General features: G+C 38.6%; 1 long non-coding RNA gene across 1 annotated transcript; it reads left to right on the forward strand.

The window, feature by feature from the left end:
- Positions 1–10,930: 10,930 nt before the first annotated feature.
- LOC139936080 (uncharacterized) lies at positions 10,931–18,941 on the forward strand. The gene is made up of 3 exons (XR_011785894.1): positions 10,931–11,014; positions 17,342–17,448; positions 18,568–18,941. It is a non-coding gene; the product is annotated as an uncharacterized lncRNA (long non-coding RNA).
- The last annotated feature ends 4,013 nt before the right edge of the window (positions 18,942–22,954 follow it).

The following is a 22,954-nucleotide window of genomic DNA, read 5'->3' on the forward strand; positions in this document are numbered from 1 at the left end:
CAATGCACGTGGATTTATTTTGCCTTATAAGAATTAAAATCGGATCTGGCAAGCACCAACGTGCTAGGGCGATTCGTTAGGCGCTGGTACTGTCTCTGAACTCCGGATTGGTATGAGCCACTGGTCCCGAGTTCGATCCCGGCCCCTCGCAATATTACGAAACAAGGCATTAATTACTGGGAAAGACACCAGTATGGTTTGGGAGCCGCTTTGTTTACCCTGAGCGAGGGGGGCAAGGACTGCTAGGGTTGAGAGATAGGGAAGGATATACTGTGAAGTCGGTTGTCATACCAGAAGGGTGCTATATGGAAGCCGGTAAGGGGCCTCTGTTAGTGGTGTATGTGTTGCGCGGACCATACATTGCAATGGGGGAATAACCCGAATCGCGGCTCCTGAATACCTGACAAATCGCAGAGTAACTTTTTGTTTTTTATTTTGATAGTGTTTTTTTTTTATTATTCCAAGTTGTATGTTTTATTTAATCAGAAACATCGACGGCAAAGAGAGGCACTCTCCCAAACATAAAAATAATTGACGGGGAAGATGTTAAAACAAATGAAATAATAATATATCTCGTCGCGACAATTTATTTGTAATATTTGTTTGATATGTTTGGTGTCAAACAAATCAATTAGGCGCTTACCACCTCAAGTAATATAACAAATAGATGTTTAAAGGCCTTGTAATCCTCTGGTGTTTTGGACAGTTTGAATCATAATAAAGTATAAAACAGTAAGTACTGAGTATACAGTGGTAACACACATCAATTTGGAAGGGTAAAAATCAAAATTATTATTCTTTATCCCCCGATGCAAATTTAACATCTATTAAATTGTTTGTAATGCCCGCTGCTAAAATATAGGATTCGAACTGCCTCATCTTTCGAGCAGTCTCGGTGGTCTAGTTGGTAAGACACTGCCCTAGGATAGCTGATGTCGTGGGTTCGAATCCCACCGGGGTCGTTTGATTTTTTTTTCACAAAACTTGGGTAAGTACTGATTATACAGTGCTAAATCATTATTTACCCCGATGCAACCTTAACATCTGTGAACATTTTATTTCGACTTGTGTTTTCGCTTTTGAGTTATCCTTGAAACTCTGGTGCTAGTAATGTCCACGCAGAAAGAATAATCCCTTGAGGAATACACAATCCGACAAGCGTTTGAAAACAAACTCATGGGGAGAATAAGTAATAATATCTGTTTCCATAACTGCAGTACTTCGTACTTTCTCAAAAAGATATACTATCAAAGCTGCTTTACTTCTCTTTATACCACGTACGTTTTCATGCTCATATTTTATGAGCATAATACTCACATTCCGTTTTCTATACTTTCCGCCCAGGTAGTATTTAAAAAATCAGAACAGTTATTTTCCGAACTTAGAAGTCTCCCGAAAATCCGATAAATCTACTCTGCGTTAGTAAAATAATAGCAAGGCAGTTCTCTAAAGAACAAACTCCATCTGGCATGTAGATACACACATGATGTTACAGCAAACCAAATTGATACCTCATCATCACCATGCAATGCCTCAAATCATATATTTTATTTGTTCATAATAATATTTCCAACAGATTTACTCATCAATGAATAATTATTTTGGCATTGCCGTAACAAGCAGAAACTACTTGAATATGACCACCAAAATCCTATACGTCCCCCCCCCCCAAACCACTTTTAACCGCGATTCTTCGAGCTAATAACGCTGTCCCAAACAAAAATTTATGTTGTCAAAATTAACCTTCTCATCAGCTCAAGTTAGTTGTAGCACTTTTATTCCAGGGGGAATCTAGCATGCTAGACTGTAGCCGGCAAAAACTTAAACCAAGTGGTTAACAACAGTACAACATGTAAGGACTGAATCTATGTCCCCGCTAGATACCCCGTATAGCGAAGTGAAAATGAGACCGTTAAGTTGGCATAGCGCCCTCACTTTGCTCTGTGATCCTCGATTTATGTATTGTTCTTTTCAGTCGTAGGGAGGCATAGAGTTGTAGGAAGTCCTACAATGACCCAAATGTGATGTTGCTTTGAAATCATATCTTATTTAATTAATCACAGTTTCTATTGTGCGCTGTTACCAGTCCAAAAAGGCTTCACACACATTATTGGGGGGGGGGGGGGTTGAGCTTTGAATATTTTTTCGCATAGCTGGCCTCTGGACTTGGCATCTCTAGGAAATGTGTATGGTTGTGTATATTCCCATTGACTTGTGTATGGTTGTGTAGTTTCCCATTGACTTGTGTATGGTTGTGTAGTTTCCCATTGACTTGTGTATGGCTGTTTAGTTTCCCATTGACTGGTGTATAGTTGTGTCAATTCCCATTGACTTGTGTATGGTTGTATAGTTTCCCATTGACTGGTGTATAGTTGTGTCAATTCCCATTGACTTGTGTATGGTTGTGAAGTGTCCCATTGACTTGTGTATGGTTGTGTAGTTTCCCATTGACTTGTGTATGGTTTTGTAGTTTCCCATTGACTTGTGTATGGTTGTGTAGTTTCCCATTGACATGTGTATGGTTGTGTAGTTTCCCAATGACTTGTGTATGGTTGTGTAGTTTCCCAATGACTTGTGTATGGTTGTGTAGTTTCCCATTGACATGTGTATGGTTGTGTAGTTTCCAATTGACTTGTGTATGGTTGTGTAGTCATTAACCATCGACATATTCTGTGTACTTCATGTTAGTTTTAATTACTGTGAAGAGGTTTTTGATGCATTTTGGCACACTCTTTTGTCCACAATTAAATTTCTGATTTTTTTATATAAAAAAAAAAAGACAGTTGGGCGGCGATTCCGAAAGGCCTTCTACAACTGGCAAATTTTTTCGGGGGGGGGGGGTTGAGCTTTAAAAAATGTCACGCATAGCTGGCCTCTGGACTTGGCATCTATGGATGTCATGTGTTTGTTCACGGAAAGTGTGCTTTTACATTGCCCTCATTGTAATGACTTTGCTGCCAATATTAACAATAAAAATCTCCCGGAGAAGCTGAAAATCACTTTATTTACACCCTGAAATTATTTTATTAGAAGGGGAAGCTGTCAAACAACTTCGCGATCTCCCTTATCACAACCCCACTTCACGCCGTACACAACGCAAAAACGGCGCTTGAGCTCGCTCAAACCTCAGTAGTTTACGTTAAGTCTAGCCATACTCATTTAAATCATTGTCACATAAAAAATTATAAAAACTAGGTGACTGTGACCACCAAAATCCAAACAACGTTACCCCTCCCCCTTTTTCGGTTGCAAGTTTGAACAGGCTAAAACGCTGTCCAAAACAAATGTTTTTAAACCTTCTCATCAGCTTATGCTCATTTTTATGCTCATTTTTCGCACTTTAATTACAGGGGGAATCGGGAATCTAGCATCCTAGACTGTAGTCAGCAAAATCTTAAACCAAGGAGTTCATAACATTACAACATGTAAGGACTGAATCTGTCTATGTCCCCGCTAGATACCCCGTATAGTGAAGTAAAAATGAGACCGTTAAGTTGGCATAGCGCCCTCACTTTGCTCTGTTTTCCTCGATTTATGTATTGTTCTTTGCAGTCGTATGAAGTCATAGAGTTGTAGGAGTCCTACAATGATCAATGTGATGTTGAATTCTGGAATTCTATTTTATTAAGTTATTCACAGTTTAGCACACGCGGTTACATTGAGTTGCAACGACGGACCGAGCACAAAACTAACTATTGACTTAGTCGTGTTATACACAAAATTAGAACTATAATTTTGGAAAGGAAGAATATTGCGGAGTTTTTGACATGAGAGTAGTGAGTAAACACAGTTTGACCAATGTTCACTCGATGTCTTGTGTTGATGCACGAAAAGTAAGGTTTTATATTCCTCATTGTAATGGTTTTGTTGCCAATATTTTCAATAAACATTTCCAGAAAAAGGTAAAAATCCCTGTATTTACACCCTCAAATTATTTTGTTAGAAGGGGAAGCTGTCAGACAACTCCGCGATCTCCCTTACCACAACCCGACTGCACGCCATACACAACGCAACAAACCCGGCGCTTGAGCTCGCTCAAACCTCAGTAATTTACGTTAAGTCTAGCCATACTCTCAAAAGAAACCTCTTTTGAAGTAGAATACTGGAAATATCAAACAGCAAAAAAACAAAAACTACTTGAAAAAAACTACTTGACTGTGACCACCAAAATCCAAACAACGTTACCCCCCCCCCCCTTCTTTTTGGTCGCAAGTTTCAACGGGCTAAAACGCTTTCCAAAACAAATGTTGTCAAAACCTTCTCATCATCTCTTGTTAATTAATAGTTTAGCACTTTAATCACAGGGGGAATCTAGCATTCTAGACTGTAGCCGGCAAAACTTAAACCAAGTGGATGACAATATTACAACATGTAAGGACTGAATATGTCTATGTCCCCTGTATAGCGAAGTAAAAATGAGACCGTTAAGTTGGCATAGCGCCCTCACTTTGCTCTGTGATCATCGATTTTTCAATTGTTCTTTTCAGTCGTATGGAGTCATAGAGTTGTAGGAGTCCTACAATGACCAATGTGATGTTGAATTGAAAATCTGGAATTCTATATTATTTAATTGCTCACAGTTTCTGTTGTGCACTGTTGCCAGTCCAAACAAGCTTCACACAAATAATTGTCAGTAAATTAAACCAAGTATACCCTGGAGAAGATGCTAGTTGCAACGACGGGCCGAGCATTAAACAAACCATTGCAGTGTCAAACGTGCCCACTGGCCCGATCCCCATTTATGAGTATTTCCACGCTAACAACTACTTCTTTTTCAACATGACCAGCCAATTCCAAGACTATGAGCACCAAAAATTACACAATTGTTGGCCTTTATCACGAAATGATTAAAGCATTTTCTTATTAAGGAAAAAAACTAAGTTCCTGACAATGTCCTCCAAAGTTCGAATAAAGTCACCCAGTTTAACCGCTAAAGTTTGTTGTACAGCGCTATTATTCTGTTTAAGATGAAAACACTGTCCAAAACAATTCATTTTGTCAACAAAACCTTCTCATCAGCGTATAATATTAATTTTAAGCATTTAAGAAGGGTAGGGGAAACAGGCATGCTAGACTGCAGCCGGCAAACCCTAAACAAGGCGTTGACATACATACACATAATACTTGAATTTACGTCCCTCCACAGTAAGCGGAATCGTGGAATTAGACCATGTATTTTATTGCCATCGCTAAGCTTACTCCATGAATAAAAAACTCTTGCTTACAATCTTAAATGTATAAGTTCATTCTTGTAATTGTTTAATTCCAAGAAGTCCTTTCAAGAAGTACGTATCATCTTGAAGCGGCTAAGTTTCCCACCAGACATACCGACCTTCCAGGCCCTTTACTCCCGGTCAAGGAAATACTGTCGCCTTTTGAGATTCTCGGGGCAGAAAATCGAATAATTAGATGTCTCGACTAGATAGTCGTACTTTTTTGTCACCGTTAAACTGACATAGCGCCCTCACCGGGCTAGGTCATTATCCATTGTTCTTGTCGGTGCTTTTTGTTCAAGAAGTTGATGGAGTCCCATGAGGTCCAATTTGATCCGGACTTTTAAATTAAATCTCATTCCAAGGGAAATCCTTTGCTTGACCTCCATTGTATTTTCCTCTCAGCCTCGGTATGAAGGTTCGCATAACGAGTGCAAAGATTGTTGGTTATCAGAAGTAAATGAAAAAGTGGGAAATGTTTTGTAATGTGAAATGGAATATATGCCAACGGTATGTGTGTGTGTTCCTCTGAAGGATTTAACTTGTATTTGACAAACTTATTGTTCACGCCTTAGAAGAAAACAAAATTAAATTAAAGTAAACAATATTGTGCTCATTAGCAAAGTAATACTGGGCGTCTTCGTATCTTATTCGTTTTACCAAGATGTAAACTCATGTGGTAGGCCTACCATTTTAATATTCTTTTGAAGTGTTATGTTCCCTACAGAGAAAACCTTTATTGGCTTTCTCTTTTACGACGTTGCAGTACAACAAATAATTATTAAAACTAAATCACTCATTTACAGAGTATCATGTAATTGTATTTTGAAGCTAATTATTGCAAGTTTACCGCTGGTAGTACTTTAAAAACATACCAATCGAATAGTTAGAAACTAGTGCCACTATTTGTTTCTCTACTATGAAACCCAATGTAACCGAACCGAGGCTGGATGGGAAATTATTCTGGTCCCTTAGTTCTAACTAAACAATCCGTATGTTTTATTGTGAACGCAGATATAGGAACACGGGATGGCAAAGAATGATGGAAGGTGCTTCGATTACAGCTCAGTGGAAGATTGAAATGTTGGCTGTTGTAGTGGTAAGTAAAACAAGATTTGTTTTACATTAGCTAATTCGAAAGCTCTAAGTACGCTTTCTGGTCAATTGAATGGTTTAGAAAACAACATGACTTGTTTTTTGTACTCAGTGGCAATCACCTTTTCCATGTGCGTTTAGGGACTGTGAATAATTATGGACAGTAGCGGCTATGTATAGACCCTAGAACCAAACGATGAATCTTACATTCATTCTTTTAGGCAAAGGAAATTATGTAACACTACAAAGGTTGGTTGCAGTTGGCATTGTTCTGATGTAGTAGTCAATCTGTACAAGTCTGAAATCGTACAGCAACCTATGGTTAGCTTGGTATGCAATAGGTTCATAGTGAATAGCATCCAGTGTAAAAGTATTGTATTTTAACTATTGTCTGTTTGCCAAGTGCTTCTACCAGCTCGTCATTGCTTCCCGTAGCTATGTCAACCACTGCAGTACAGAAAAGGCACTTTGGCTGGTCCTTTCTTATTGGACTGGCTAAGATGTTTTGACCCTTAACCTCGACAGAACACATTCCATCTATAAATATCACATATGACATTCATTTACACCGAAAAGGGAAATAAATCATTTTCAAAATTGTTGAAAAAGCATTTTAAAAAATTGCCTAATAATATTATTCCTATAGAGAAGCGTGCCTTCTTTTTTCTAAAGCAGATTGCATCGAGGGACCGTGTCCACATAGGGACCGTAACAAACTTTGTTGGATATGGTTACAGCTGGCTATAACTTGGAATTGTACTGGTCTGGTCTGTTATGTAATAATATAGAAAGGATGGTTTTAGTTGGCATGGGTATGCAGTACTCAATCTAAAGAATTCTGAAATCTTACAGAAACATGTAACCCAATGGGTTTGCCTAGGATCTGATATGCCTTGGTTCATTGTGAACGCAATCTAGTGACGAAGTATTGTTTCTAAACAATGGTGTGGTTGACAGTTCCGTCTAGGTAGTCTTTGCTTCCCATAGATATGTAGATCACTGCAAATAGTACAGAAAGGCACTTTGGCAGGCTTGGATATAATAACACAAAAAGGAAGAAACCAGTGTCCATTGATAAAAACTTTGAAAATTAACTGCATACAAAAATATTGAATTGTACAGTTTGCTTTATTAAGAAAGAACTTAACTCTTGGACATAACTTTTTTGTTTTCTCCGATAAAATATGTACCCAAACCTATATGAAAGGGATATTGCCTGGCCCTTTTTGGTTCAGTATTTGACACTTTCATTTGCTGCAAGGGACCGTGTTCACATAGGGACCGTAACAAACTTTTTTGGATATGATTAAAGGTTGCCTGATGAACTTAGCATTGTACTGGTCTGGTCTGTTATATAATGCTAACAAAGGATGGTTTTAGTTGGCATGGTGATACAGTACTCAATCTATAGAATTCCGAAACCGTACAGCAACATGTAACCCTCTAGGTTTGCCTAGGATCTGAGGTGCCTTGGTTCATTGTGAACGCAATCTAGTGACGAAGTATTGTTTCTAAACAATGGTGTGGTTGCCAGTTCCCTCTAGCTAGTCTTTGCTTCCCATAGATATGTAGATCACTGCAAATAGTACAGAAAGGCACTTTGGCAGGCTTGGATATAATAACACAAACAGCAAGAAACCAGTGTCCATTGATAAAAAATTTGAAAATTAACTGCATACAAAAATATTGAACTGTACAGTTAGCTTTAATAAGAAAGAACTTAACTCTTGGGACATAACTTTTTTGTTTTATCCGATAACAAAATGTACGTAAACCTATATGACAGGGATATTGCCTGGCCCTTTTTGGTTCAGTATTTGACACTTTCATTTGCTGCGAGGGACCGTGTTCACATAGGGACCGTAACAAACTTTGTTTGGATATGATTAAAAGTTGCCTGAACTTAGCATTGTACTGGTCTGAATTTGTTATATAATGCTAACAAAGGATGGTTTTAGTTGGCATGGTGATACAGTACTAAATTTATAGAATTCCGAAAACGTACAGCAACATTTAACCCAATGGGTTTGCCTAGGATCTGATGTGCCTTGGTTCATTGTGAACGCAATCTAGTGACGAAGTATTGTTTCTTAACAATGGTGTGGTTGCCAGTTCCGTCTAGGTAGTCTTCGCTTCCCATAGATATGTAGATCACTGCAAATAGTACAGAAAGGCACTTTGGCAGGCTTGGATATAATAACACATACAGGAAGAAACCAGTGGCCATTGATAAAAACTTTGAAAATTAATTGCATACAAAAATATTGAATTGTACAGTTCAGCTTGCCTTTAAATTTTAAATTCCATTAACAAAAGAATAAATGTTAATATATATATGAATTTTATTTTCATAAAAGCTTGAACTACTTTTTATTATATATAATAATAACTATATGAAAGGGTTATTGCTTGGCCCTTTTGGTTCAGTATTTGACACGTTCATTTGCTGCGAGGGACCGTGTCCACATAGGGACCGTAACAAACTTATTTGGATATGATTAAAGGTTGCCTGAACTTAGCATTGTACTGGTCTGAATTTGTTATATAATGCTAACAAAGGATGGTTTTAGTTGGCATGGTGATACAGTACTCAATCTATAGAATTCCGAAACCGTACAGCAACATGTAACCCTATGGGTTTGCCTAGGATCTGATGTGCCTTGGTTCATTGTGAACGCAATCTAGTGACGAAGGTTTGTTTCTAAACAATGGTGCGGTTGCCAGTTCCGTCTAGGTAGTCTTTGCTTCCCATAGATATGTAGATCACTGCAACTAGTACAGAAAGGCACTTTGGCAGGCTTGGATTTAATAACACAAAAAGGAAAAAACCAGTGTCCATTGATAAAAACTTTGAAAATTAACTGCATACAAAAATATTGAATTGTACAGTTAAGCTTGCCTTTAAATTTTAAATTCCATGAACAAAATAATACTTTTTAATATATGTATATTTTTTTCTTCTTAAAAGCTTGAACTACTTTTTAATATATTTTGCTGTCATGTTTTTTGTCTGCCGTTAAAACAAATGTATCCAAACCTATGAAAGGGGTTATGCCTAGCCCTTTTTGTTCAGTATTCGACACCTTCACTTGCTGCGAGGGACCGTGTCCACATAGGGACCGTAACCAACTTTGTTTTGATATGATTAAAGGTTGCCTGAACTTAGCACAGTACTGGTCTGGTCTGGTCTGTTCTGTTATATAATACTACATTGGCATGGCTATGCAGTACTCAATCTATACAATTGCAAGTGACCATGCTCACTTTATGGACCGTAACAAACATTTTGGATAATGGTTAAAGGTTGCTTACACTTAGCATTGCACTGGTCTGTCGTGAATCATTTGAATCGTACAAATCCCTTACATATACAACAATGAGACTTCTACAATGGATGGTTCTATATGTTGTCATTGATATGCAGCCTGTATTTAATTCACAAAACTCCAACAAGTAAATCTATGTGTTGACCTTTGACATGGCATGGCTTGGTTCATTGTATATATCATCAAGTGATAAAGAATTGAATTTTAACAATGGTGTGTATGTAAACCATGGCTAGTTACAAAAGGCACTTTGGCATGCTAGCGTATTGTTTATCCTCATCCCCGCCCGAAAAAAGATCAAATACGATCTATTATATCGACCATAATTATTATCTTGGTTCATTGTTCATAACATCAAACAACGATGTTCATCCAAACCAGTGAAATCATTATCTTAACGTGTTCTTGTTTGCTAGTCCATATTAACCCCTACATACAAATTTCAAGCTCTTTGCAGAGTTATTTTTCTTGGTTTCACAAAGTTCGTCTCCTTTTTGTCAGACCTTTTTTGTTTGAGAAATCTCCTCTGGTATACGGAGCCTGTTTCTCTTTATCTGAAAGTCCAAACACAAAGCAAATTGTAAAACTACTTCATACAATGATATTTAATTCTATAGCCCATTAAATTTAAACTTGTTTAACTTGCTGACAACTACTTGATTTACGATTTAGTTTCGATAGCTAAGGTCATCTTCAAATCGGTGATAAACGTGACCGCCCCCACCCCTAATGAATGGTTGGAGGTTCACCACCACTCAAAATAAACTTTCATATCAACCAACGCTTAATGATATTCAAAAATATTCTACCAATATTTAAAGTGCCCCAGCTTTTAGGAAACCTATCGAACATTATTTTCCGACAAATAAACTTCAAATTTCCTTTAAACTTTTTGGGGTCAGCCGTTTTCAATATTTTATTTTGCTAATTACCCCGACACAATTTTTTGAAAACTTTCAAGTCTAAACTAAAATGTATCCAGTCTCCTCAAACGTTGAAGCACAGAACGTCTTCAGGTTTGGATATATTGTTGTAAATATGACCCCAAAACGTTACTACTAAAACTCTTGTTTGTTTTAGTTTGGTGCGCCCCTGGATGGAAGATCCAGGCAAACTCATTATACCTCCCTCTAGTGGCGCAGCAAGGCCATGGGCATGGGAACAGTCTACTGTCAGATGTGGTACCCAGCCTCTCTTGTCTAGCTTGTTAACATTACACTACTACCCAATGGTCATGTACAACTAACTAATGTATGTACATGTAAATCTACATGTACATGTGCGCAAACAGAAAATCACGGAACAAATGACTCCAGAACACACCTCTGTTTTGTGAGTTTTGGCGCTGAGTTGAGAGACAAACATTCAACAAAGTAACAGGTAAATTGTCACTTGAAATGGTAATGTACATGTACTTCAATTTGTTCGTAATTCTCTGTTCCTTGCCTCTCTTTGTCACGTTTTTTAGTTTTTATTAGTTAGCTGGTTAGTTGGACTACCGGTCAAGTCCGTTTCATAACGCGTCAGTGGCAGGGTATGGGTCAGTGTATCTAGCCCCGGTCCAGTACTTACTGCATACAATACAATACATGGAGATGTAGTGTCCTGGTATTGGTAGGCTAGTCGGACGTCAATGCCATCGCACTGACATTCTAAGAATAAATATTTTCTACAATGTAAACACACAATTTTGTCCGCAATTTGTTTATGTTTGTACCTGTTTGAGAAGGTTACCATTTACTATAGGCACGCATCTTTTTTTATGTATGGACCGATTGATGTTAGTCTTAAATTCAGACCCTGATATTTTTATAAGTGAAAGCTAATTTGTTTATTTATGTAATAAACTAGAGGTACCTGGCATATGATATCTTACACAATTTTGACAGCCCATGCCTTTCAACCAAGTTGAGGTAAAACAAAAGTTGGTGTGACGTTTCCTGAAAGGATGCTTTGCCTTTGCCGACTATAAAATTCAGATTCAGATTCAGAACATTTTGAGTATGGAACGTCAGCGTCAACACTGGTCAGCATTGTTGATGGACCTCAACAACCACTTAGAAAATACAGGCTAGGTATATGTGCAGGTAGTGGGGATGTTTATAGTTGCGATAACGTAACCCCTTCTCCCGACGGCCGCCCAGGCCGGAGGGTTACGAGTCTCTTTCGAGCGGAAACGGTTGATCTGGTCCAACACAAACAATTTGGACAGCTAGTCACCAGATTTGCCCCATTTTTACCACTTTCAAAAATCATGACACAAATTCTGAGGGTACTACCTTAATCCGCAATGTCTAATGCAGCCTGCCATAACACTCAAAACACCATTGAGGAACTATTTCGAAGAAAAATGGACAAAAACTTACCAGAATCGGAGCGAAATTCACAGGTTCAAATGTCGAAGAAACAACTAACAAACAAACAAGGAAACAAACAAACAAGCAAACAAGGTATGCACGTTAAAACTATGGACCTTTAATAAACGAGACCGTTAGGGTGACTCTCTAGTTTTGATGAAATACCCTAGTTGGAAAGTGTGTAGGATAATCAGTTAGAGCTGCATGTGATGTAAATGAGTGAATTCCATTTGTTGTACCATTTGGTTAATATACTAGAGTGTTATTTCAAGATCAAGGAATCACAAGCCCTTTGCTTAGTTGCCATTGTGACCCATTGAAACCAACAGAGTGTGCGTTGGTACAGTACCCAGGCTCTTGTACTTTGTGCTTATATAGCCAGATACTAGCATTGTTCATGGTACTGTATCTAATGTATCTGGATCCCAGGATAGCTAAAGTCACCTGGAAGTGGTATTTATTTTTTTAATAAAGCTTTTGTCACTAAAATATGTGTTTTTACGAGAGGAATGTGAATAAAAAGTTAACTAAGGTTTAAAAATATTAGTTTAGATTGTACATTACCCAGGCTCTTGTACTTTGTGCTTATCTGGCAAGCCAGATACAAGCATTGCTCATGGCACTGTATCTAATGTATCTGGATCCCAGGATAGCTAAACATTTACTCATATTATGGCAAATAAAGAACACACAGACTGAAATTCATGTACTTGTATGAAGCCCCTGAGGGCTTTCCTGATTACCCTAATAGAAGCTTGAGTAAAGTCATTAAGTCAAAGGTAGGAGCAGAGAACTGTTGCATCAAAAAACCACCCTCGACCAGTGAACTTACAAAGCAAGATGGTATTGTCTATAAAGTAAAGCACATGTGAAAGTCAACTGCTGTTAAGCTTGGGCGATATCGATTTATTTTATTCACGATATATCGCCGACAATATATCGCGATATTCGATATAATCGCGATTAATGAAATTTGACATCATCAGTCTTAAAACTCCAAGTGAAAGTTGTAGAAGAGACAGTCCTAGTATAAGAGAGGTGTTCTAATGACCTACTCTTCTGGTTTTACTCCAAACCTATGGGGTATCAGCTAGCAAATACATCGCGATATTTAATCGATATATCGATATATCGCAATTATCGCGATGTATCGCGATATATCGATATTTCGATGAAAACCAAATCCATCCGATATCGAAATCGTGTCCAAATTAATATCGCGATATTCGATAATATCGTGATATCGCCCAAGCTTAACTGCTGTCGCATGTCACAAATATAGAAATGTACAAAATCAATTGCTGTTGCATGACTTGTGTTTACCAATAAGTCACTACAGACTTTTAGGGAAACTACTAGCCTCTTACTCATTGGTTTTATTAATATTACAAATTGTTCCAATACCCTTACACCGATGTGTATCAAGCACTCTATACTCAGTACTTTCTTGAATGCTGAGAAAAAAAGTTCATTGGCAAATCTGTCAGACGGGATTTGAATCCAGGACCTTTGCATTGTTAGATCAGATGTCTTACCACTAGACCATTTAGTTAGCCTGGTGGCTAGAGGCAGTTCAAATCCTATGTGTTAGTAGCAGGTGCCACGATTGCATTCGGGCTCAAGATAATGAATTTTGTTTACCTTACACCGATGTGTAGTAAGCACTGTATATTCAGTCTGTACAATGCCTTACCCATAGTCTTACTCACAGTCACAGGTTCTGTGCTTTACATCATATGTAATGAGAACAGAGCCCAGTAGCCAATTTCATCAAACACTAGTATAAATCCAATCTCGAGTTAGAATATTTTCCATCCCTACCCTTTGCCTATCGTTGCTTTGTTCTTAACGTACCTCCCACCTCGTATCCCCATAGCCGGCACCAGGGTACTCTGTTTGGACCTAGAATATTTTCCATCCCTACCCTTTGCCTATCGTTGCTTTGTTCTTAACGTACCTCCCACCTCCTATCCCCATAGCCGGCACCAGGGTACTCTGTTTGGACCTAGAATATTTTCCTTCAGTTCCTCTTGCCTATGCATTGCTTTGTTCTCAACATACCTCCATCCCTGTATCCCCGTAGCTGGCACCAGGGTACTCTGTTTGGACTTAGAATATTTCCCATCCGTTCCCATTGCCTTTGTATTACATCGTTCTTATCGCACCTCTCAATCCGTATCCCTGTAGCCGGCACCAGGGTACTCTGTTTGGACTTATTTTCCATTCGTTCCTATTGCCTTTGTATCACATTGTTCTAAACGTACCTCCCACCCCGTATCCCCAGAGCCGGCACCAGGGTACTATGTTTGGACTTGGAATATTTTCCATCCGTTCCTATTGCCTTTGTATCACATCGTTCTTAACATACATCCCGTTCAGTTCCTGAAGCCGGCACCAGGGTACTCTGTTTGGACCTAGAATATTTTCTTTCAGTTCCCCTTGCCTTTGCATTGTTATTGCTTCAGTCTTAACATACCTCCCACCTCGTATCCCCATAGCTGGCACAAAGGTACTCTGTTTGGACATAGAATATTTTCCTTCAGTTCCCCTTGCCTATGCTTTGCTTCGTTCTCAACATGCCTCCAACCCTGTATCCCGTAGCCGGCACCAGGGTACTCTGTTTGGACTTAGAATATTTTCTATCCGTTCCCATTGCCTTTGTATTACATCGTTCTTATCGCACCTCTCATTCTGTATCCCTGTAGCCGGCACCAGGGTACTCTGTTTGGACTTAGAATATTTTCTATCCGGTCCTGTTGCGTTTGTTTCAGATAGTTCTTAACGTACATCCCACTCCGTATCCCCAAAGCCAGCACCAGGGTATTCTGTTTAGACTTTTTCTGTTTTAGAATATTTTCCTTCAGTTCCCCTTGCCTATGCATTGCTTCATTCTCAACATACCTCCCACCCCGTATTCCTGTAGTCGGCACCAGGGTACTCTGTTTGGACTTGGAATATTTTCCATCCGTTCCTATTGCCTTTGTATCACATCGTTCTTAACATACATCCCGTTCAGTTCCTGTAGCTGGCACCAGGGTACTCTGTTTGGACTTAGAATATTTTTTATCCGTTCCCATTGCCTTTGTACTACATCGTTCTTATCGCACCTCTCATTCCGTATCCCCGTAGCCGGCACCAGGGTACTCTGTTTGGACTAAGAATGTTTTCCATCCGTTCCCATTGCCTTTGATGGTTTGATTTCTGCCAGTGTCTTCATTGACTTATCTAAAGCTTTTGACACCATCGACCATAAAATCATGCTAGCTAAGCTCCACCATTATGGCATCCGAGGTATCGTCCTTTCATGGTTTTAAGACTACCTTAACAACCGGAAACAGTTCACTACATGTAAACAGAAGGATTCTTCCATGAATGATATCACCCACGGCGTTCCTCAGGGTTCTATTCTTGGTCCTCTCCTTTTTCTTATTTATTTCAACGATCTTCACCATTGTTGATCCAAATTGTCTTTTACTCTCTTTGCAGATGACACCACTATTCTTTTTTCTCATTCTGACTTGCCTACTTTGGCTAAAGGGCTGAACAATAAACTTGATGAACTAGTGAAAGTTTCCTCCTGGTTCAGTACAAACAAACTCTTTTGAAGGATTTGGGTACTTTTTCAAAATGTCCACAGATTTACATTAAACTTACAGGGTTTAAAGATAATGATAGTAGAAAGCTTCCCTTCAAATATTATTTACTGAGGTGCTGTAAAAACAATGTCATGAAAATACGTTTTTACATGCTTCAAATAAATTTCGTCTCATGATCTGTGAGACAAAAATTATTTTCATTACATTGTTTTACTCATTTCCCAAAAAATACAACACCTCAGCACGTAATATTATCAGGAAAGCTTTCTACTATCATTATCTTCAAACTGTGTAATTCTCAAAAAACTATATACATGATCTTTTCCAAATCTAAGTCTACCACCAATGACGCCAATATCAGCATTAACCATGTTCCTATTGAAAGGGTACATTCAACCAAATTCCTTGATGTTGTTATCGATGACAAACTTTCTTGGACTCAGCACATTTCCCACATCTCGAAAATTACTTCCCGCAATATTGGCATCATGTCTGAGCTTCGCTCCTTTCTACCCTCTGTTGCCATGGTCTCTCTTTACAACACTTTAGTTCTTCCTGATCTTAATTATTGTAATATTGTTTGGGCACGCACTAGCACCAGTAAACAACACTCTCCAAACCCTGTGATCACACATTACCTCTTTTCATCAAATTACACACCCTTACACTCTCAGATATTAATAAATCTCAAACAGGCACCTTCATGTACAAATACACTCACAACCTCCTCCCTCACCTTTTCACCTCTTACTCCACCTATAATAAAGACGTTCACAACCACAACACTAGATCTAGTAACAACATGGATGTCCCATTTGCATGCACATCATACACATCCAATACTCTCCGCCACTATGGTCCTCGTCTTTGGAATTCGGTTGACCAGACTATCAAAGCCTCATCCTCTGTGGCTAGGTTCAAAATATCTTATAAAAAGTTCCTTATTTCCCAGTATGTAACATAGTTTCTATACCTATATTCTCATTGAAGTTTTTGCTTACTTTGTCATTGTCAATTTCTCCAGTAGTTTGTTTGTATGTATGTATGTATGTCTGTTTGTCTGTCCGTCTGTCTGTCTTTTTGTCTGTCGGTCTGTCTGTCTGTCTGTTTCGTCTGTGTTTTGTCCTAAGCATGTACATTTAGTTTATGTATTTTTTAATGTAAAGGCAAGCGGCTACAAGCTATCTGGCTTATTTTGGGCCTTGCCTCCACGCGCTTCCAGCCAGTTTATTCTTTTTTTTGTCTTTTATATATACCCGTATGTATTACTATAATATTGTGGAAATGTTTTGAGGAAATAAATGTATATTGAATTGAATTTAATTGAATATTTGAAGCAGTCTTTGCTTGTTGGGAACAGTTGATACAATGTCTCTGGCACGCTGTGAATTGCATTTGGATTGGCGTGTTACCAGTGTTTTAATGTAGAACATTCCTTCCAGGACAACAGCCTGACCATGGCATGGTGGAGAGTCAAGCCACTTTCTGTATGTCATTACAGACAATAAGACTTTTTAAGGAGCCGTTATAACCCACCTACTTGAATTGAAGCCACTTAAAACCATCCCATGCACATAAGTGACAGAACTCCGACAATAATCAAGTACCCCGGAAGTAATAGCATATTTTAAAGAGCATCCTCACAGGGTAAAAATTACAGCGACAAACTAAATGGTTTGTGTAACCTTGCACCATACTTAGAAAACCTTTTGTTTGCTAACCTTTTTTGTAAACATTGTTGTTTCCATCTATAGGCGAGTTTGGATGTCAGTTTGATGCATCTGGAGTGGGTGAGGATCCAGCCTGTGACTCACACAATCGTACCATCATATTAACCAGCAACATCTCCTGCGTACCTCAGGTGAGTTTAAAATATTTAAGTTTAACAGCTGTCTTTGATGGATTTTGGAGCAATTTCGGTCACACTTTTATTTTATTATGTTGAATAGTGAATATTGGTACCAAGAAACAAATGAGAGTTCAATCGAAACCTACATGCACCTGATGAAGTCAAAATATTTTTTTTTAAAGTGTAGTTTGATGTACTTTGATTTGATGAACTGGAACAATATTGCCGTATGAATATTTTGAAGTATTAAAGATTTACTTCAACAGCAAGATTGTTTAAACTTTCCTGAAATTCAATCAATTTTTGTTTCCTGATTATGTGATTGGAAATCCTTAGCGGTTATTGAGTAATACACATTTTGTTTATTTTGACCAGTTCATGCAGATAGCAATTTTTTTTTAAAGCAAGGATAAAGATAGGTCCCTGCTCCTTAGATCCAGTGATTCCATTGGATACAATAATATCATTGGATAAGCGTGCAGTTACATGAGTTTTCCGTAGATGCCCAAACAGTACACTGCTGTCACATCCGCAATATAATTTCAGGCCTTCATTTTAAAGGAGCGCGATCTGCCCAAACAGTACACTTCTGTCACATAAAAATACTAGTTTTGATTGTATTTACAAATTTACGATTAGGCCCCGACCCGAGAGGGCGCTGTTCGTGACGTATTTCAAGGCGCAATATTTGAAGAGAAAATTTGTAGTCGGAGGCCCCCGTACATTACGTCTGGGATCATGGCACATCAAAACAAATTTAGACACGATTTTACACACATACGTACATTGAAACTTGAACATGTTGAACGCCTAGTGGTTTTTACAAAAGCTATTGCTGCTATTTTTATTTAACTATGCGACTTTTTAGTGACCAAATGGGTTGTAAGATGTGGGTCTGCCTACGTATTATTATAGAAATACGGCCACGGAGCAGACTGCACGCAAGCACTATGGCTGCTGTATAATGTGCGGACGGTCACATAGGACCTGCACGCACGGTGAATCGCATGCGGTACCAAAAAAAAAAATCGTGTCACTTGGCAAAAGCTAAAAACATACCCTCAAAGTTCAAACTTACCCAAATTTTTTCACGTTAAGCAAATGCTCCTCTGGGTTCGTCACGTTTTTCAGATACCTTCTTCGATTTCCCACTAGCTGGAAAAATTGTTGGGACGGCGTCGTGTTTAAGAATGGCTCTTCTCGTCATGTCAAATGAGTGGTGTATCCCGGATTCGAAGCACGACGGCTCAAAGTGTTCGCTGCATAGCGCTGAAAAAGACGTCGGACCGGACCACTTTGCTCTAGTTAATCTGACTTTCGCAGCCCACAACCGCCTATACTTGGGATCTGCAGGAAATAGATGAAGACTGACCCCATCTTTAGTTGTTTTGCTGCATCCAGCAGCAATACAACTGGTCGGCATTGCCGGAAAAATGCCAGAAAAAAAAACCTTTTTCGCAGCGTACAAACTCAAGTCTTAGAATTACATGTACTTTTGCACGTGTGTTTATCTACGCATCGAGGAAAAAGTCTTCCTTTTCCTACGTCACAAAAGGGGTAGGCGGAGTCAACCCCCAAAGCACTTAATTATTTTGTTTAACATATAAATCGTGACAAACAATTACTCAAAAAATTGTTTTATTGTTAATAAACATATACTCTTATGTTTAAAAGAAAAAAAATCCTATTTCCAGGTGCCTTTAAGTTGAAAATTTATATGTTTTAAATCTCGTTAAATTGATCTCCTTAAATCATTTTCTTGATTTAAGGAGAGCGATGTACAGCTCTCCTCAATTTTTCTAAAATGGATGCCTGGAATTTGACTGGGTATCTCTATGTGAAATGAATGTAGGTCAAAGGTGAATCATGCCTGTATCGAGGCAGGTCTCTGGCATTATTCACAAGCCTCGAAGTTTGACGTCAGATGTTCAGGCTAACTCTGATGAAGTACTTGGGTTGAAATAGCTTATTTACACCCTTGCAGCATAGTGTGATTATTGTACGCTATTCCCAAAGTAATGAAACAATGTCCAATACTCTATCGGACCGTGGAAGGAACACAGTGTGGACGAGCCTCATTGAGGAAGATTTCAAAGTAGATGATAATCTTGATAGTGGGAATAGCTCCGACTCCAAGGGTATTATACCGAAAACTCAAACACCTTAGTGTCTGAATAGATGACAGTTGTAATTACTATTCTACTTATTGAAATTTCAACTGTGAGTATACAAATTCAAATCATCAGAATACCTAATACCAGTTGATTCAACTACTAGACCGGCCCAGAGCACTTTGGTTAAAGGAACGAGGTACCAATATTTGAGAACAGGATTATTTAGTGGATAACCGGACATGGTCAGATATGGATGTCTGCCGGGGACCCCCCCATTGCGTGTGGCGCATGGACCCCCAACAAAGAGGCAAAATAATTTGTGAGAAGGGGGGGGGGGGTCAGAATTTTCTTTTTCTTTATGTTGTATTAAAAAAGTGCTGTTATGTGTTTTTTTTATAGTTTTTTGGTCTGGGGGGGGGGGGGCGGTGACCCCTTTTCCTCCAAAAAAATTGTTCAGGCTCTGAAGGAAAGAGCCACTGGCATCCCTGAAAATGAAGATACAATGTATAGTGTTAAATTATTGTCAGAAAAACTCCTTCTGAAGTAAAATAGTTTTTAAAAAAGAGTTAATTTTTCAATTAAAATATTTGAATCTGAGTAAGACTTCAGGCCTTAAGCCTTTTTCAGGCATCTGAAAAGCACATAAATGTGTGCACCAAGGATCGTTTTTTGACATAATTATTTTGAAACTTTGATGAAAAGTTGAGCCCAAAGTTTCACAGAATTGTTAGTTTATGTTGGGATACACCAATTGAGAATGATGGTCTTTGACAATTACCAAACATGTCTAGGGGTGGATTTCACAAAGGTAGTCCTAACTTAGGACTAGTCTTAGGCAATGCTAAGAGATAGGACCAGTCCTAAGTTAGGATGAGTTACTGGTCCTAACTTAGGACTTGTCCTATCTCTTAGCATTGCCTAGGACTAGTCCTAAGTTAGGACTACCTTTGTGAAATAGATAGGACCAGTCCTAAGTTAGGATGAGTTACTGGTCCTAACTTAGCACTTGCCCTATCTCTTAGCATTGGCTAGGACTAGTCCTAAGTTAGGACTACCTTTGTGAAATCCACCCCAGAGCCTTTAAGCAAATTACCATATATTTATGATTACTACATAACTCTGTGTGTATGATTTCAGTACCGTTTAAGGGCAACACAGACAGGTAACAATGATAACTTGCAAACTTAAAGTTGATATAAAGTTCAATATCCACCATATAATACCACTACACAGACAGACAACAATGGTACATGGAGCTACCTGTACACTTACAGTACATACAGACAACAATGGTAGCTATACATATATTCAAGTTCACTATTCACTACTAGGAACAGTGGTTTCTCTGTATGCTGTGCCTATGTGTAGCTGCACAGTCAGCTAACTTTAGGGTGTGTGACGTACATGTACATGAACCTGCTGCGTGACTCTAGGAGGAAGTAAAGGCTTCATTTCCAGCGCCATTTTGGGAGGGACCAGCTCTGGTGTTACATGCAGGAAAAAATTGTTCTAAATTCAGCAAGAAAACTTGACTTTATTTTGTGTTCATTCAATTTGGACAGTACTTCAGACATACTAAGGACAGTTGAGGTGAGTACAGATTACAAATGATTCAATTTTGTTCAAGTCTCTTAGCTTGAGATAGGCCTATATCTACATGTAAATTAAATTGTGAAATATGTACAAACTTCCATAAGTGTTCACTGTGTAGTGTAGCGTATGATAAGTCAAGACTTTGACGATGGATCTGGGTCATGTGTTCTGTGCAATAACACAAAGAAGTTGCCAGAATGATTGTATTTCACAGATCTCGGGAAATTCTAAATACACATTTGGGCACATTTGGACATTTGTGTTTGTCGCCACACATTTCTTTCTTTACTTGTCTTCTTTTTACAAGAACGTTTCAAGGGTTTCTTTATGAAATGACTGATCAATATCTTCTTCATAAAAACTGTTTCATCGGGTTTACCACCCATAGGGAAACCTCTGGCAATTTTTAATAAGGCTATTGTTTTGCCTTCTCTTTTTTGAAATGTTTGGCCTTGGTCATCTTGGTGCCCCCAAAAATTTGGCCTACTTGCTCCAAGGCCAAAGTGGCCTTGCCCTAACAAATTGAAGTCCATGCCGATACATGTGCCTCATGTCATGGTGTTAGTCAGAGGGGCGTCTGGGTGTCTTGTAGACTCCTTGGTTTGAATTTAGAAACTCAACCTCATCTTCAGTTTACATGTGCCTCATGTCATGGTGTTAGTCAGAGAGGTGTCTGGGTGTCTTGTAGACTCCTTGGTTTGAATTTAGAAACTCAACCTCATCTTCAGTTTACATGTGCCTCATGTCATGGTGTTAGTCAGAGGGGTGTCTGGATGTCTTGTAGACTCCTTGGTTTGAATTTAGAAACTCAATCTCATCTTCAGTTTACATGTGCCTCATGTCACGGTGTTAGTCAGAGGGGTGTCTGGGTGTCTTGTAGACTCCTTGGTTTGAACTTTACATGTACACCATCTTTTGTTATACAAGTCTCAACATTTATTTAAAGTTTATTGAAGAAAACAATTTTGTGTAACTGGTATAATCAAGACTTATGTATATTTAATTTGTCATTACTGTTTAAATATTCTCTTGACATTTCATGTTTAGCTTTGTTCAAATGTTAATTACATCGTAGGCATAGGTACATTAGTTTGAGTTGGACAAATACCCAGAAAGATATTATAACTTTAACTTTAATTTTAGGTTGATGGGTTTAACCAAACACTGATCGGCATTAATTAGGCATTCATAAAAACTTCAGACAATTTTGCTATTCCTATTGGTGGAGAGCCCGTCACGTTGGGTGTATAGACCTTTGATAATGACCAGTAATTATAACCAGCTGGCTTCCGCATGTCGTGGGCGCAAGGTTATCATGCGGAACGCAATTCATAGCTGTAGTAACAGCTCGTAATCTAAGCGCGTGCGCATACACACAACCCACACACATCAAACAGATTCTTCACAAAGTTTTTGAAAAAAATATTTCAAACCTTGAATTTTCAATTATTAAAGTGTCTATAATTGTATTTTGGAAATGTTTTTTAACAAAAGGGCATTTATGAAAGGGAATAAAAGAGTAGTGACTTGTTCTTAATTGTCCGTTTAAAACCTTGCAGGGTTGTTGCCATGCGATAAAGGCCCATCACACGACCGCCGACTCTGCCGGCTTTTAACGGCCGTTGAAGAACTCGTCGCTACCCTTTTATTCCCTTATTTATTACAGGATTCTCATCACTCTGTGCTGGGATGCTCAGTGGGCTAGTAGTTTAGTTATCAGCTCTAGGATGCTGTGGGTCATGGGTTTTAATCCAACCTGAGTAGGTTTCTTGGGATTTGTTTCTGCATCACTCCAAGGAAAGCACTGAGTA

Source organism: Asterias amurensis, chromosome 4, assembly GCF_032118995.1.
Source record: "Asterias amurensis chromosome 4, ASM3211899v1".
NCBI classification, from domain to species: Eukaryota; Metazoa; Echinodermata; class Asteroidea; order Forcipulatida; family Asteriidae; genus Asterias; species Asterias amurensis.